The following is a 15,189-nucleotide window of genomic DNA, read 5'->3' as shown; positions in this document are numbered from 1 at the left end:
TGACTTGGCCAGAGTCACAGTGTCTGAGGCCAGATATGGACTCCAGTCTTCCTGAGTCCAAGCCCAGGGCTCTGTGCGCTGTGGCGCCGCATAGCTGCCCACGAGGAAAAAGAGGGAGCTGCAAAGAAAAATTGATCACAGTAATTACCTCAAGCTTTTACTAGGCACCTACTGTCTGTCAAGCTTTGTACTCATCTAGGAGGAAACAAAGATGTAACAGGAATTCATATTCTATCTGAGAAACAACCCGTAAGACACATAAACAAGTACAGGCATAGAACAGAGATGGAACACATCGAAGGCAAATGAGGAAGGCACAAGCAAGAACCAGGAAAGGAAGGACTCCGTTTTTCCTTCAATTCCTCGTTTCTTGGGGTGCAAGAATATTTCTTCATAACATCCATAACGCAATCGAGACGCACGCACAATGTTTCTGGTCACTTTCGTCACTTTCTGTAATAGAAGGCTCTGCTATGAATGACTTGGTGGCTAGGAAACCTAATCCTTTCCATCACCTTTAGCTCCTTTTTCATTTTACTTTTGAGGAAAAAGAAAGTGGAATGATCCACCCAAAGTCGCGTAGTTTTCAGAAAGAAAAAGGGACCGAGCATTTAGGCTTCCATTCAGGTCTTCGTATCAAACTTCCACGAATTTTTTGATATATACGACACTTTTCTAGAAGTATCACAGAAGTAAGAGTAAACTACACCAACTCCTGCACTCCTTATCTTCTAAGAGCCCGGATAGCTCAGTCGGCAGAGCATCAGACTTTTAATCTGAGGGTCCAGGGTTCAAGTCCCTGTTCGGGCGAAAAGACACTTTTACGTAAAAATGCAGTACCCGTGAATCAACAAATCCTCAGAAATCCCGGGAGCTTAAACGCTTTCCCACCGTTCCTACTGCGAGCAGGTATTTACAGCGGGATGGGTTTGACTTTTACGTTTGTAATGCTGGAGGATATACAGAGCAGGCACTTACTCCATAAATCCTCTGATAATCTGGGCTAAAAGTGCAGGAAACCGCCCGAACAGGGACTTGAACCCTGGACCCTCAGATTAAAAGTCTGATGCTCTACCGACTGAGCTATCCGGGCTTCTTAAGAACGCAATTTTTGTTCAAAAGTTGAAAAGGGCAAAAGGACTTGATATTCTGTGACTAATGCCAAACTTTGAGAAAGTGAGTGGAAGTTGCCGTAAGAAGAATTTTATTAAAATGAATAAATTGAAGTTGCTTAGGTCCTAAGGGGTCTTTAGTTAAAGATTCGCAAATTGAATCTCCTCTTTATAAAAAACATGGCTCAGAGTCGGTGTTGGATCCCTTTCCAGGGGTGATATTCTGTGAAAATTCGCTTTGCCCAATGTCCTATCTATGCCATTCAACTCAATAGGCATTTTAAAGTACCTCCTCTCTGCAAGACACTGGCGACAGAAAAAGAAAAAGGCAAATCCCTCTCCTCTCCCCTGCTTCCTCATTGCTCTAAGGGAGTTTTACAGGATTATTTAACCAGACAGAGGAGAAACCCAAACTCCAGAAATTGTGTGCTCAATTCTACTTAATTTAGTTACTAAAAACACGACTCTGGTGGGACTCGAACCCACAACCTTTGAATCCCTCTCTGAGACAGCTAGAAGTCCAATGCGCTATCCATTGCGCCACAGAGCCACACAGCAAACAGTTTTTAAAGAATTTGATGAATGAGAAGGGTTAATTAAGTAACTCATGGTTTTCATGGTCCTGAAGTCCAATACTATGTTCAATACACCCCTCGGTTCTTCTGTAAAGCACTAGGCTGGCAGGAGTCCAAAGTTATCATGAGATTATCTGTCTAGAAATAGATTTCTTAAATTCATACTTGATTCCTGCTCACATAGTTTCTGTGGCTCCCTATTACCTCTAGGCTCAAATAGAAACTCCTCTATTGCTAATCTGGCTTCAAGCTACCCATGTTATGTTGTTTACCCATTCTTCTCCCTCAGGCATCCTCAGTTCGAGACCTACGGATTTACTGCTCTCCATCTCCTGCCTCTGGGACATTGCATATCCCCTTTCTTCCCTCCCCCCAGTTTCTTAGTCCCTAGCTCCCTCCAAGGCTCAGTTCACGTACCACATCCTACACGAAACTTCTACAGATCTTCTCAATTATTAGTGCTCCGGGACTGTTTTCCTCTCTCTTTGTAGTCTCAGATCCTAGCATTAACAAATACCTATTGAATAAACTCTAATCGACAACCTCAGAAATCCCTTGAGCCTGATGAGCACTCTCAAGTCCTTGTGCATTTCCTGCCAAAAATGAAGTGAAATGGAGCTCTGTAGCACCCGCTTGCATTTCGTGGGATCGGGAACATTGCGGGTGCTTCATAAATCGTCATTGCTAAAAGCACAGGAAAACCGCCCGAACAGGGACTTGAACCCTGGACCCTCAGATTAAAAGTCTGATGCTCTACCGACTGAGCTATCCGGGCTCCTCAATAGGTTAGTTTTTGGTCAAAAGGTGAAAAGGGCAAAAGAATTTGATATACTTGAATGTGCAATCATTTACATAGACATGAATAGCAGAGGATGGTCCCGGGGGTGGGTTAGCGCAAAGGTCTGGGAAAACGGGTCATAAAGAACCAGCCTGAAGCCTAAATCCACGCCCCATCAAGTAAGGATGTGTGAGGATCAGCGGGGCCAGAGATAACGGGGCTCCCTTCTTTCTAGTGGCCCCCAAGTTAGAGAGAGACGCCCTCCTGGAACTCCTTCTAACCCCGTTCTGCCCTCGTCGCACACATCACTGTGACTTTAGACAGCTCAGTCAAAGGTCCCAATCAAAGCCTGGCCAAGATCACTTGGCCACTAGAGGCTGCAAGAGCGTCTCTCTAGCCAGACCAAAGAGACGGCGCCGCTCACGGAGCCGAAATAGCTCAGTTGGGAGAGCGTTAGACTGAAGATCTAAAGGTCCCTGGTTCGATCCCGGGTTTCGGCAGAAATTTTAAGTCGTGGTTCGGACTTATTCAGGTTTTGTCCTGATTTCTCGGCTTCCTGGAAATATTGGAGACCAGCAAGCAATTGGGATGCAAAACCTGCTGGAGATTCCTTCCGCCCCTGCCATCAAGTATCCTCAGGCTATTTGGTTGCCACCCTTCAATTGCTACCTGGTCTCAAGAAATCAGTCCAACGGGGGATGCTATATCAGATCAAACTGTTCACCATCTGCAAGCTGGGGCGGGGTGGGGGTGCCGCAGAGAAAGATATGCTTTCCTTCTCTCCATACTTTTATCCCCTTTCTCTCATTTCCTCCCTCCGTCCACCTCAATACGTCCATCTATCCGACCCTCTCCCCTCCCCTCCCCTCCCCTCCCCTTTCTTCCCCTCCCCTCCCTCCCTTCCCTCCTCCTTATGTACACCTAGTAGCAACCCTAGCTGCATTCCACATCCCACCCACTCAGAGAATGAAAGTAAATTCAACGGAAAACTCCCTCACAGTGGAGGTGACTTTGGCTCGACTCTCTGAGAGTATAGCTACGCAGACTCCCCCGACCCTGGAGTGGGTGGGTGGGATGTTGTTCGTGGTAGTTGAAATCCTGAAACAAATGCCCAGTGACCCAGTCCTAGTTATGGCTCTGGGGCTCTCAGAACAATCCCGCCAGATTTAGAAAGGCTGCGCATGTGCTCAGTAATGTTGGCTTCCCTACCTACACAGTCTTGTGTCCAGACAGATGCCCCCTCAAATTTGTACCCTCCCTTTCTTGGTGGGTAGGTTCTGCCCGAAGGCATGCACTTCCTGACTAGAAGGGCAGTGTTCTATTTGCTTGGAATCCAATGGGTCTCTCAGCCTGGATGAATCTGAAAGTTTTTTTTCCAATTCCTAGACTGAAAAATCTCTCTTTTTCATTCCTACTATGCTATCACTCCGATTTAGCCCCTGCAGTGACCTCCAAACTGGTGCTGCTGTCTGTCTCTTCCTTCTCAGAGTCAGTCTACATACACAGGCTGCCCGATTCAAAACTAGGCTTCAAAACTATCAGTAGCTCCTCATGGCCTAATGAATAAAGACCAGACTTCTTGGCCTGACATTCAAGGCCTACCACTGCCTGTCTAACTTTACTTTCCACTTATCCCTTTCCCCTCATGGAACAGTTTGTTCTCAGACCAGCACCTGCTGCTGTGGAAGTGGGAAAGAAAAAATCTCCTTTTTGTCTTTCAACACACCCAGACCTTTAGTAACTGGCACCAATGCTAAAGGGCTAACTGCTCCTCTTTCTAACCTCTATTTTTGTCATCATCCATTTTGTCACTATCATTCATTCTGTCTCTCAAGTTCACAGCCTTGGGACTATCTGTAATACCATTTCCCAACAGTTACAAAATCCTGTCCTATCTACAATATCTCTTGAATCAAAAATCATTGATTAAACAATCCTAAGTGATCTCTGTCTCAAGTCTCTTCCCACCACAATTTTCTCACCACTCAGCTGTCAAGGTGATTTTTCTAAAGCTAAGTCTGACCCTGTCTCAAACTTAGGGGTTTTATGAGTGACTCCCTGTGATCTCCAGGACAGATACGTTGGCATTTAATGTTCTTCATTGCTTGACCACTTGTTGCCTTTTTTATCTTCTTCCATGTTCCACCCTTCCACACACCCTAGAGTCCAGCTACAATGACCTACTTTTAGTTCCTGAAGCACAACTCTCCATCTCCCCTGTGTCTTGGCCATGGTTGAAACCCATGTCAAGAATGCTCTGCCCCAAACTTATGCCTCTTAGTTTCCTAGGTTTATTTCAGGACTGAGCTCAAAGTCCACTTTCTACAAGAGTCCTGTCCTGGTCCCCCAGAGCTGGTAATTTCCTCTCAGATTACCTTCTATCTATCCTCTCTCTGTAGCTTGTGTGTACTTAGTTATTTGTCCTCCACTGTTTGTTGCTGTTGTTTTGTTTTGTTTTTAGTAAAAATCAATCTTTATTTGAAAGGCTCTTCTTTGGCCCAGGGCCTGGCAGGTGCTACACCAAAGTGGATAAGGTGTGATCAGGGCCCAGCCCTGATGTTGCCAGCTGCTCCTGACCCTGACCACCTAGAAAGTTAGCTGATGGACTCCATGAGGACAGGCAAAGGATATAAACTCCTTGAGGGTGTCTCATTTTTGCTTCTGTATCCCACTGAGGCACACAATAGGCACATCATAAATGTTTGTTGATCTTTCCAAGCATTTAGCAGACTCCCCTGCACATAACAAATGACAGCTGCTTAGGCCACCTGGGAGCTCATGGCCTCATTGACTGCTTCCAATCCTGCTTGGATAATCTACATTCAGCTACATTTCATTTATGAGTCTAGGGTAGGATTCATCTGAAAAGTAGTGAAAAACAGCAGGCTCTCTCTGGACTCTGGCCCCTGTCCTCTGTTTGGGAGGGCTAAGGAGGGAAGGGAAGGGGTAGAATTATCTTCTGCCTCATTAACAGTTTTTTTTGCTTCTTTCAAAAAAATTTTAAATACTTTAATTGCTCCTCCCATGCTACCAGGAGAGAATATTGAAGACAAAGAATAGCTGGGGAGGTCTCACTAAAATTAATAAAGCTGAGATGACTTTCCAACAGATTTTTGCCAAATGTTGAATTCTCCTATCACAAAGCATTTCAATTTGTATTCATATTTTATAAAGGAACTTTCTTTCAATTTCTTAATTAGCTTGCTATCACTTTATTGGAGATACAGTTTATATGTATACATGTATGTATGTATGTGTATATACATATATACCCACATAATATACACATATATACATATATATTAGACCCACACACAGAACCCAGAATAGTGTTTATACCTGTGCAGCAAAAACAAAAAATAGGCTCGATCGCCCTCCCTTCCCCTTAATCACAGTTGGCAAGTGTACCTGGCTTACCTGTAGCCAAGCTGGCATAGACAAACAGGAACTAGCATTTAAAGGAACAGGTTCCCAAATGCAGGCTGCAAAGCTACCCCAATCTGGGGGTGGTGGGGTGGTGGGGTCTCTAACTTTTCCCCTTCCTTCTCTATTCTCGAACACTCGGAAGATCAAACGGGGACAAGTCTTCCTGACTAATCTAACCTCTCAGCAAAAGGGCAGAAAGAGCAAAGTTCTCCCCATTCGCCCCAGAGGGTCTCACTCCTCCAAGCCCGTGGCTCCCTATCCCTCCATGCTTCCCCTTCCCTTGTCTCTGTGATCTCAACCGTGGTACACGAGACTTAGTGAGTGTTGAAACAGGTGGTCCAAGGATCCCACCTTCGACCGCTTGTAGGAAGAGGTGGGCAGGGTGGAGAGAGACTTCTTTTTCCGCTGTCAAATACGCAGAGCCTGCAAAGTTTTAGAACCTAAAAAAGGAAGTGAGATGAAGAAAAAACCAGTATGAACCAGGGAAAAGCACGTTAAGATGTTCACTTACTCAAACTCCCGTTTGCTACCGGAGCCCGGATAGCTCAGTCGGTAGAGCATCAGACTTTTAATCTGAGGGTCCAGGGTTCAAGTCCCTGTTCGGGCGAACTACCTAGCTTTTATGGAAGAAAAATATAAAAGCTCCTTGAGGAAAGTCTCGTACCCTACCAAGGGCTGTGAACGCTGGGGCTGCGTTTGTTCCCGGGAGTTGCAGACAATACTGTCCACCAGCTGCGATCCGTGGGCCTCAGAGACTCAGACCTCGGTTTCGGCCATTAGAGCTTTTGAGATGGAAGAAACGTTAAGAAATTCTTGTTCAGTCGACTCAAATGAGACAATATTTCCAGAACTTTGCGAACTTAAAAGGACAATACAAATACCAGTTGTTGTCATTCAGATCTCTTTATTCTACAGGCGACCAAAATGAGGCAGAGAGGTGGGCGATTTTCCAAAGTCATGTAGAGTAGACGAATCAGAACTCCAACCCAACTTTTGACTGATGATCCCGACGCTTTGTATCCCCTTGAAGTTGAACAAGAGGCCGAGGAGAGAATAAGCAGACAGTTCGCAAGCATTAAGTAAGCGCCTAGTATGTGCCAAGTCCTGTGCAGCACTCTGAAACATAGCCCACAGTAGGATACAGAGGTAAAAACCACAGTCTGTCCTAAGAACCTTCTGTGCCAGGGCAGGAGTCCTGGGTTTCACCGATAGATTTAAGGCGCTCTGTGAATTTAGGTGGAAAAATTCTTTATTTTCTTTAACTTCTAACTAAAATGTAGCATTTCTTTCAAGGATTTAAAACATGATTCTGAGAAGGGCTCCATAAGTTCTGCTGCCCAAGAGATCCCTGGCACAAAGAAAGACTAAGAACCTCTCTTCTAGAGGGTGAGGAGCCAACTCATACACTTTATATTATATGCGCACGCACTTAATTACATGAAAATAACAGAGTAATTTCAAGACTGGAGGGCACTACCAAATCGGGGGAGTCAGGAAAAAAGGGGAGCGCAAGGGCTGGTGGGTCTATCCGAGGGAGGTAAGTTTCACTCTGAGTTAATGAACCCATCTCCCACAAGGCAAATTGGGCAATTGAAATGCACTGAGGGTTGTACTCAGCTGAACTTTACTGAAGACTTGTTTAAATCAAGCAAAAATTTGCAACCTCCAACCTAGAGAAAAGGTAGGTTGAATCACATCTTAACGACCACTGGGCAAACGGGGCTTAGACACAGGATGCAAACTTGAGGGATGGGGAGGTAGCTTCCTAGGCAACTACTCTCTTTGCTTATCATTCCTTGTTTTTTAGAGTAGTTTGTAGGCCTGATGTAGGTAGATACTCCAGAAAGGTACCCTGGTTTAGGATTCTGCCATCATATCTCTTTGTCCCCAGCTCCTCCTGGGTGATCTGACCCTCTAATAGGGCAAATGCCATCTAGGCAGGACCATTCCCTCCCCCACTCAAAAAAACCCACCCTCATAGAGAACTGAGCCAAATGTACAAGAACACAAGTCTTTCCCCAGTTGATAAATGGTGAAAGGATATGAGCAGGCAGTTTTCAGAGGAAGAAATTAAAGCTATCTATAATCACATGAAAAAATGCTCTGAATCACTATTGATTAGAGAGATGCAAATCAAAACAACTCTGAGATACCACATCACACCTGTCAGATTGGCTAACGACAAAACAGGAAGATGATAAATGTTGGAGAAGATGTGGGAGAGTTGGAACACTGACTCATTGTTGGTGGAGCTGTGAGTTGATCCAACCACTCTGAAGAGCAATTTAGAACTATGCCCAAAGGGCTACAAAAATGTGCATACCCTTTGACCCAGCAATACTGCTTCTAGGACCATATCCCCAAGAGATCATAAAAATGGGAAAGGGTCCCACATGTACAAAAATATTTATAGCAGCACTCTTTGTGGTGGTCAAAAACTGGAAATCAAGGGGATGCCCATCAATTGGGGGATAGCTGAATAAATTGTGATATATGAATTTCATGGAATATTATTGTACTATAAGAAATGATGAACAGGAAGACTTCAGAGAGGCCTGGAAAGACTTATATGATCTGACGCTGAGTGAAAGGAGCAGAACCAGGAGAACTCTGTACACGGCGATAACCACAGTGTGCCACGATTTCTTCATTGCAATGCAAGGACTTAAAAAATTCCCAATGGTCTTTTAAGGAAAAATGCCTTCCACATCCAGAGAAAGAGTTATAGAATTCAATCTCAGAAGATTACAGATCATTTTCTTTTGTTTTATATTTTGGTTTGTTTTATGATTTCTCCCATTCATTTAAGTTCTTCTATGCAACATGACTATGGTGAAAATGTATTTAATAGGAATGTGTGTGTAGAACCTATAAAAATTTGTATGCCATCTCGGGGAGGGAGAAGGAAGGTGGGGGGGGGAAAGAAGGGGAGGGAGGGAAAAAAAATTAAGTCATATAGTAGTGATTATAGAACACTGAAAATAAATAAAATAATAATAAAGAAAAAACCCACATTCCCACACACATTGTTTTAGTTCCAGGAGAAAGTCAACATTTTGTAAGCTCTTACTGTATGCCAGTCAATGTGTTAACTGCCTGAGATACGTAGAAAGACAAAAATAGCCCCTGCCCTCAAGAACCTTACATTCTAAGGCAGGAGATGACCTGCAAATAGCTACATGCTGAATAGATATGTACATGATAAACTAGAGCTATTCTCATAGAGTAGGCACTAGCTTTGTGGGAGCTGAGAGAGGAGGTGGGGGATGATTGGGAAAGGCTTCTTGTAAGAGGTAGAATGAGAAGGAGGCCAAGTGCATTCCAGACTTGAATGGATAAACCAAAGAACAGGTATGGAGTGGGGAGATGGAAAAGGCTGGCATCATGGGATTGTAGACTATGTGGAAGGGAATAAGGTAAAAAGAATTGGAAAGATGGGAAGGGGTCATGTTATGAAGGGCTTTAAAAGCCAAACAACATTTTATATTTGATACTGGAGATAATTGGGAACCATTGAAATGTATCCAGTAGGGTAATCTGCTTTAGGAAGGTCACTTTGACAACTAAACAGATGTACTGGAGTTGGGAATTGAGAAAAGGAGGCCATGGCAGTGTTAGAGTAGAAAAGGGGTATCTACATCTGAAATGTAGCAAAGGTAGAATCGATGGGACTTGGCAACAGATTGGCTTATGGAGGTTGAGTGAGAGTGAGATATCAAGGATGACACCTAGTGAGAGAACCTGGTTGATTGGGAGCGTGGCCATCTCTATCATAATAGAGAAGTTTTTGAAGAGTTTTGGTTCTCTGAGAGAGTGTGGAAAGAAATAGGAATGGGGATGGAAATCTAAGCAACATAAAAACAAAAGATAGCAATAAAAACTAATTTAAAAAACAAGATGGTAATAAACTATGGGAGTCCTTGAAGGTCAAGTTAGAGTTTGAAGTGATGGAAATCCCTTGGATGTGGAAAAAAAGGGGCCAAATCTTTGGCTAATACTATAAGCATTGACATAGATTTCAAACAGTAGAAAATGAATGTTGAATAATTACAAAGAAGAAACTTGGCCCCAAAGAAGAGCTATGAGAAGACCCTTCCCCAGATCCTTTGTAGGATGGGTCATAGAAAGAAGTTCAGGGATGTGGAACATGTCGTGTGTGTGTGCATGTGTGTGTGTGTGTGTGTGTGTGTGTGTATGTGTGTGTACACACATATACATATATCAGTTTTGAGGAAATATTTTCCTTTTCTCCTTCCTTTTTTTTTAAAAAAAATTCTCTCTGGGAGGGGAATGGGGAAAGAGAGGGGGAAATCTAGGGAATGTGAAGTATATAAATGATTCCATTTCTAGTTTAAAAAAGTATTAGAAGGCATTCAGTGTGTGTCTGGGGGTGGAGAAGAAGATATTCTAAGCTCAGAAAATGATGAAGGAATCAAAGGCAGGCAAGAAGTGTGTGTGTGTGTGTGTGTGTGTGTGTGTGTGTGTTGTGGAGGTGGGGGGGGGAACTTTTTTAATGGCAGTGAGTGGTTTGGTTTGTCTGGACTATATTAGTAAGGGGAAAAAAGTAATAGGAAATTAGGTTGGGAAAATAGGATGATATTGTACTGTGGGGCTTACTTGAATGCCAGGCCAAAGGGTTTAAAATGACACAAATCCTTTGGATGGAATAAAAAGGATGATTTTGTGACCAATATCACAGGCACTAATTTTTATCTTTTACAGGTGTCAACCTATAATGATTTTTGCCTCTCAAGTCATCACTTTTTCATAGAATCATAGATTCATTTAAAGCCACAAGTTAAACCAAGTAATAAATGAACTAATTATTTCAACCCTTCATCCATCCATCCATCCATCCATCCATCCATCCATCCATCCATCCATCCATCCATCCTTCATTTAGGATTCCTTGTGCCTCAATGCATCCTTGGATAAGTCACTATACATTCCAGGGTTTGGTCTGCGGTCTCTTTAGAATCTCTTCTTGTTCTAACATGAAGATCTAATGTATCTTTTTCTGACTTTATAAAATAAAAACATTAGGAAACACCAAAGTCAGCTGAGACTTGGCGGCTAACAAAATTAAAAGCAGCCTATGTGTTTGCCGAAATAGCTCAGTTGGGAGAGCGTTAGACTGAAGATCTAAAGGTCCCTGGTTCGATCCCGGGTTTCGGCACAAGAATATCTTTTACCTCCCCGCTACTTCTCACTCCCCTGTCCCCGCCAGAATTGACGGAAACGCTCAATCTCATTTTAAGAGGTCAGTGTCAATAAAGATACACCCGCATCCCCCTTCACGGCCCCTTATCGGATCCCTCTCTGGCTGAGCGTGGAGCGCTGAAAGGTTTGGAGAAGAGTCTGGTGCAAACGAAGAGTTCCGAGACTGGAAGTGGATGCAGGGCTTCCGCACTTTGAGTTGGCTCTTTGTTCCTCAGGCCCAGCTGCTGCTTACTCAGGCTACACTTAGTTAATTAAAAAAAAAAAGGAACAATAAAGAATACAGAACTTAGGGCATGAATCCGCATGCCCTCTTAAGGACCCGAGGCGAAACCACGTTGGGTATCTCGGGTTCCATAGTGTAGTGGTTATCACGTCTGCTTTACACGCAGAAGGTCCTGGGTTCGAGCCCCAGTGGAACCAGAAATGATCTGTCAGCTTTTTGAGGCTCCTCGCCTAGGGGCATAGGAGAACCGTGCCTGGGTCCCACTTTTCCGCTTTAAAAAAGTGCCTTCATTCGCCAAAAGTCAAACAAGGACTTAAACAACCTCCCCCTCAGATTGAAAGTCTGGCGCCTTACCGACCAAATTACCCAGCTTATGTTTCACCTTACCTTTCTGGTTCTGTTACCACTGTAATCAACAATTTTGATTGGGTCTCTGTGTATCTGTATAAGCTGTGCTCATGTTTTGAAGGAGAGTTAACTTTCTTACGAGAGCTCCTCCTCCCGTTTTGCTGCTTCCCAGAGGTAACGACACTGAGTTCCCTGTGTGTAAGGTGTGTGTAAGCAGGATAGACGATTTCATTAGAGATGTTTGTAAGGCGTGTCATCTAGCCAGGTGGAAGAGTGGGCTACCTGAACTCCGTGGCTCTTTCCAAACCTGGGGTTTTAGAATTCTGACCAAGAAATAGACCACAGGGTTGGGACAGCTCCGCATATCTTGATCTGGTCCTTTTTGTGATCTCTCGTGAAGATCAGTTCAGTCAATAAATATTTGTTAAGCTCCTACTATGTGCCAGGCATTGGATCAGTTGAGATAATGCAACTCATAGTAAGGAGGTCTTGCACGAAGGAGTCATCAATGAAGAGGTTATGGAAAATAATTATAAACATTGCTCTTTATCCCAAAGATCACTTTTATTACTATTAAATGACCATTTTCTTTGGTGTATGCAAGCCACCGGCTTAGCAGGGGCTGGTCTGTCAAGGTTCCTTTCCAGTATTTCTCAGGTCAAGAGTAGGAAGTGCTGTGAGTCTGCATTCCGAAGGAAAGTGGACTTTCCAGTTCCAACTTTTACTTTCCTTTATGTGGATCGCGACTACAGAATGAATTTAAGGGATTAAAGCCAAAAACTAAACCATCCTACCAGAAGTGGGGTTCGAACCCACGCGGACACTTGTCCATTGGATCTTAAGTCCAACGCCTTAACCACTCGGCCATTCTGGTTAGCGATAACAGCCCTTTCCCCCCTTCTGAGATGAAGTCTCATCTCCCCTGAGCCTCTCAGTTGCTCTCCTGGAGACCAATTTGGTGGCCCGCTCCAAATGGAACAAAGAAAACCAACCTTAAAGAGGAAAGAGGCAAGGAGAGAGTGGGTCACTTTATGAACACCCAAAATGTTTTTCATCTTGCCCCTCAGGCCCAGAAGGGGCACAAGATACACAAGATTAGGTCATCTTTGGAACCGGGAATCTATGTTAAAAACATTTTACCACACACTTGCTTAAATGTGCCAGGAATTCTCCACGAAGCTGAGGGCATCCAGAAATCCAAGTATTCCAGTCTTCAGGTCTATCCGGGGGGCCTGCAAATATGTGAATGAGTACTACGTCAATACGTAGTAATGGGCGAAGGAGGGCTAAAAACCCTTCCCAAAGCGTTCCGCCCCGGCCCCCCCCTCCATCCTCCCTCCATCCTTTCCAGTCTTCTTACCCCTTCTCTGCCTCCTGTATGCAGATCCAGGGACACAGATCTCCTCACGGTTCCCGGAACAAGCCCCTTCATCTCTCAACTCCGGACATTTCCCCTGGCTGGCCCGCATGGTTTCATTCCAATGCGCTCTCTCCTCATCTTCTTCGAGTTTCCCTGGATTCCTTTCAAGTTTCACCGAAAGTCCCACCTTTCTCAAGAAACCTCTGCTCATCGCCGGTAACAAGCTGGAAGCCCTCTCTCACTCAAAAAAACAAAGTCAAGTGCAAGTCGTGTCATTATTTCTCTGATGGCATGGTCTTCTTCGGCAACGAAGGACGAATACACAATAAACTGGTGCCTTTCCTCCGACAGTATCTCCAGTTCATTCTGTATACGTCTTGTTTATACGTTCTTGTTTACATGCTGTCTGCCATTGGAATGTAAACTCTTGAGGGAAAGGGACTGTTCGTTTTTTGCCTTTCTTTGTATCCTCAGAGTTTAACATGGAGCCTGGCACTTAGTGAGTGCTGAACACGGCTTCGTTCTCGGAAAGGATCAAAATGACATGACTACGTTAGAGATGGAAAGTCTAATGGAAAGAACACCAATTGACAGGCACCTTTTCCACGAGGGAGGACATGAACAGAGCGCGCCCTCAGAGGACTCACTCCCACTAGTCTCCTCCCTTTTGGTAACCTAGGAGATATGGCAGACAAGCCCTCAGGGTCACACTATCTAGGTTTGGGAGAGGTTGTGTGGGTATGGAACCTGGAGGACTTTCTGGACTTGGGAGTGGTAGGAAATGAGTTCCAGGATGCCAGTACTTCTTGGTTTTCATTTCTAAAAACACGACTCTGGTGGGACTCGAACCCACAACCTTTGAATTCCTTTAACAACTTTACTAGAAGTCCAATGCGCTATCCATTGCGCCACAGAGCCAGTCGCTCGAGTAGGTCTGCCTTAATTGTCACAACTATCCACAAAAGACAGCACGTCTCCTGGGTAAGAGCCTAAATTTCAGAGTATAAAAAGGTTTCCTGGAGTTTACGCTTGGAAGATCATCTTTGGAGATCATCTCGTCACCTCCCTCATTATACGTGGAAAGTACAGCTGAGACTCCTTGCACTCCACCACGTGCGCGCATACTTATAGAGCATGGATGTTTGTAGAGCGCGGTTTGTTGGTCATTGGTGGGGGAGTCTGGCCAGGTCGTGCCCGTGTGCTTCGCTAGCCCACTACCGCTCACACATACATAGGGTTAGCGCCTAGCTCGGGACAGGAGAAGCGGTATTTGGGGAGTACAGATTTGTCGAAAGATGAGGTCCAGTGGAACCGCGTTGTGCTTGGAACATTTCCCCGTTAATTTGGAGAGGAAAGACAAAAAAAAATAGCTGAAAGAAGAGAGGCAAGGCAAGGGACAGAAATCTTTATCCCCTTAAAATTTCTTACAGAAACATAAGTCTGGTGGTTCCATAGTGTAGCGGTTATCACGTCTGCTTTACACGCAGAAGGTCCTGGGTTCGAGCCCCAGTGGAACCAAACAAAGGATAATCTTTGCTTTTAACTGGCTGTCTTGAAAAAATTCTCATCTCTTAGAAAGAAGCAAAGTCCGAAACCATTCATAGTCTGTTTCTTTCAGACCCATACGGAAGAAGAAGCCATCAAACCATCCTGTCCCCCAAAAGGGCCAAGTAGGGAGAACTGAACCGTGATTGCTAAGATCTATTCCCAGCTCGGCATCCACAGCTGCCCAATGATGAACTCATCCTCTTCAGTTTCTTCGCCTGTAAAATGGGGCTGGGGTTGGGAGGAGAGGGGCAGGCCTAATGGTTGCTCACTAGACTTCTTTCAGTAGTAGGTCCTATTAATTTTGGACAGAAAGCTCTCCCTCAAGCAAGGCCGTTCCTGGAGGTGGCCTCAGTTGACCAATCCTGGGGGAGCTGGTTAGGCAGCCAGAGCTCCGGTAAACCCCAAGTTCCGAGGATGTTGTCTGGGCATGAGAGACTCCCAGAGATATCACTTAGTCATCACCTTTGGAGTCACGAACGCTAAAGTATTCAGAGGACCCAGTCGTGCAGATGCAGGGGACGGCAGGGTTGAACCGGTAGCTGGTAAAACGAAGAGGTCTGGGAGTCAGCTCTGAGGATGTCCTAGGGGGAAGCTAGGTT

At 44.6% G+C, this 15,189-nt stretch overlaps 11 non-coding genes across 11 annotated transcripts; 6 read left to right on the top strand and 5 right to left on the bottom strand.

Annotated features, from left to right (window-relative positions):
- The first annotated feature begins 737 nt into the window (after positions 1 to 737).
- Positions 738 to 810, top strand: TRNAK-UUU (transfer RNA lysine (anticodon UUU)). Its single transcript has one exon. It is a non-coding gene; the product is annotated as a tRNA-Lys (tRNA).
- A 210-nt stretch (positions 811 to 1,020) lies between these two features.
- Positions 1,021 to 1,093, bottom strand: TRNAK-UUU (transfer RNA lysine (anticodon UUU)). The gene has a single exon. It is a non-coding gene; the product is annotated as a tRNA-Lys (tRNA).
- A 480-nt stretch (positions 1,094 to 1,573) lies between these two features.
- TRNAR-UCU (transfer RNA arginine (anticodon UCU)) lies at positions 1,574 to 1,662 on the bottom strand. The gene is given in 2 exon segments: positions 1,574 to 1,609; positions 1,626 to 1,662. It is a non-coding gene; the product is annotated as a tRNA-Arg (tRNA).
- A 727-nt stretch (positions 1,663 to 2,389) lies between these two features.
- Positions 2,390 to 2,462, bottom strand: TRNAK-UUU (transfer RNA lysine (anticodon UUU)). Its single transcript has one exon. It is a non-coding gene; the product is annotated as a tRNA-Lys (tRNA).
- Positions 2,463 to 2,892: 430 nt separating this feature from the next.
- On the top strand, positions 2,893 to 2,965 carry TRNAF-GAA (transfer RNA phenylalanine (anticodon GAA)). Its single transcript has one exon. It is a non-coding gene; the product is annotated as a tRNA-Phe (tRNA).
- Positions 2,966 to 6,425: 3,460 nt separating this feature from the next.
- TRNAK-UUU (transfer RNA lysine (anticodon UUU)) lies at positions 6,426 to 6,498 on the top strand. The gene has a single exon. It is a non-coding gene; the product is annotated as a tRNA-Lys (tRNA).
- Positions 6,499 to 10,994: 4,496 nt separating this feature from the next.
- TRNAF-GAA (transfer RNA phenylalanine (anticodon GAA)) lies at positions 10,995 to 11,067 on the top strand. The gene has a single exon. It is a non-coding gene; the product is annotated as a tRNA-Phe (tRNA).
- A 391-nt stretch (positions 11,068 to 11,458) lies between these two features.
- On the top strand, positions 11,459 to 11,531 carry TRNAV-UAC (transfer RNA valine (anticodon UAC)). The gene has a single exon. It is a non-coding gene; the product is annotated as a tRNA-Val (tRNA).
- Positions 11,532 to 12,473: 942 nt separating this feature from the next.
- Positions 12,474 to 12,556, bottom strand: TRNAL-UAA (transfer RNA leucine (anticodon UAA)). Its single transcript has one exon. It is a non-coding gene; the product is annotated as a tRNA-Leu (tRNA).
- A 1,314-nt stretch (positions 12,557 to 13,870) lies between these two features.
- On the bottom strand, positions 13,871 to 13,960 carry TRNAR-UCU (transfer RNA arginine (anticodon UCU)). The gene is given in 2 exon segments: positions 13,871 to 13,906; positions 13,924 to 13,960. It is a non-coding gene; the product is annotated as a tRNA-Arg (tRNA).
- Positions 13,961 to 14,487: 527 nt separating this feature from the next.
- TRNAV-UAC (transfer RNA valine (anticodon UAC)) lies at positions 14,488 to 14,560 on the top strand. The gene has a single exon. It is a non-coding gene; the product is annotated as a tRNA-Val (tRNA).
- Positions 14,561 to 15,189: the final 629 nt, after the last annotated feature.

Source organism: Notamacropus eugenii, chromosome 2 (genome assembly GCF_028372415.1).
Source record: "Notamacropus eugenii isolate mMacEug1 chromosome 2, mMacEug1.pri_v2, whole genome shotgun sequence".
Lineage (NCBI taxonomy): Eukaryota > Metazoa > Chordata > Mammalia > Diprotodontia > Macropodidae > Notamacropus > Notamacropus eugenii.
Note: the sequence above shows the minus strand (reverse complement) of the source record. Positions and strands in the feature narration are given on the sequence as shown.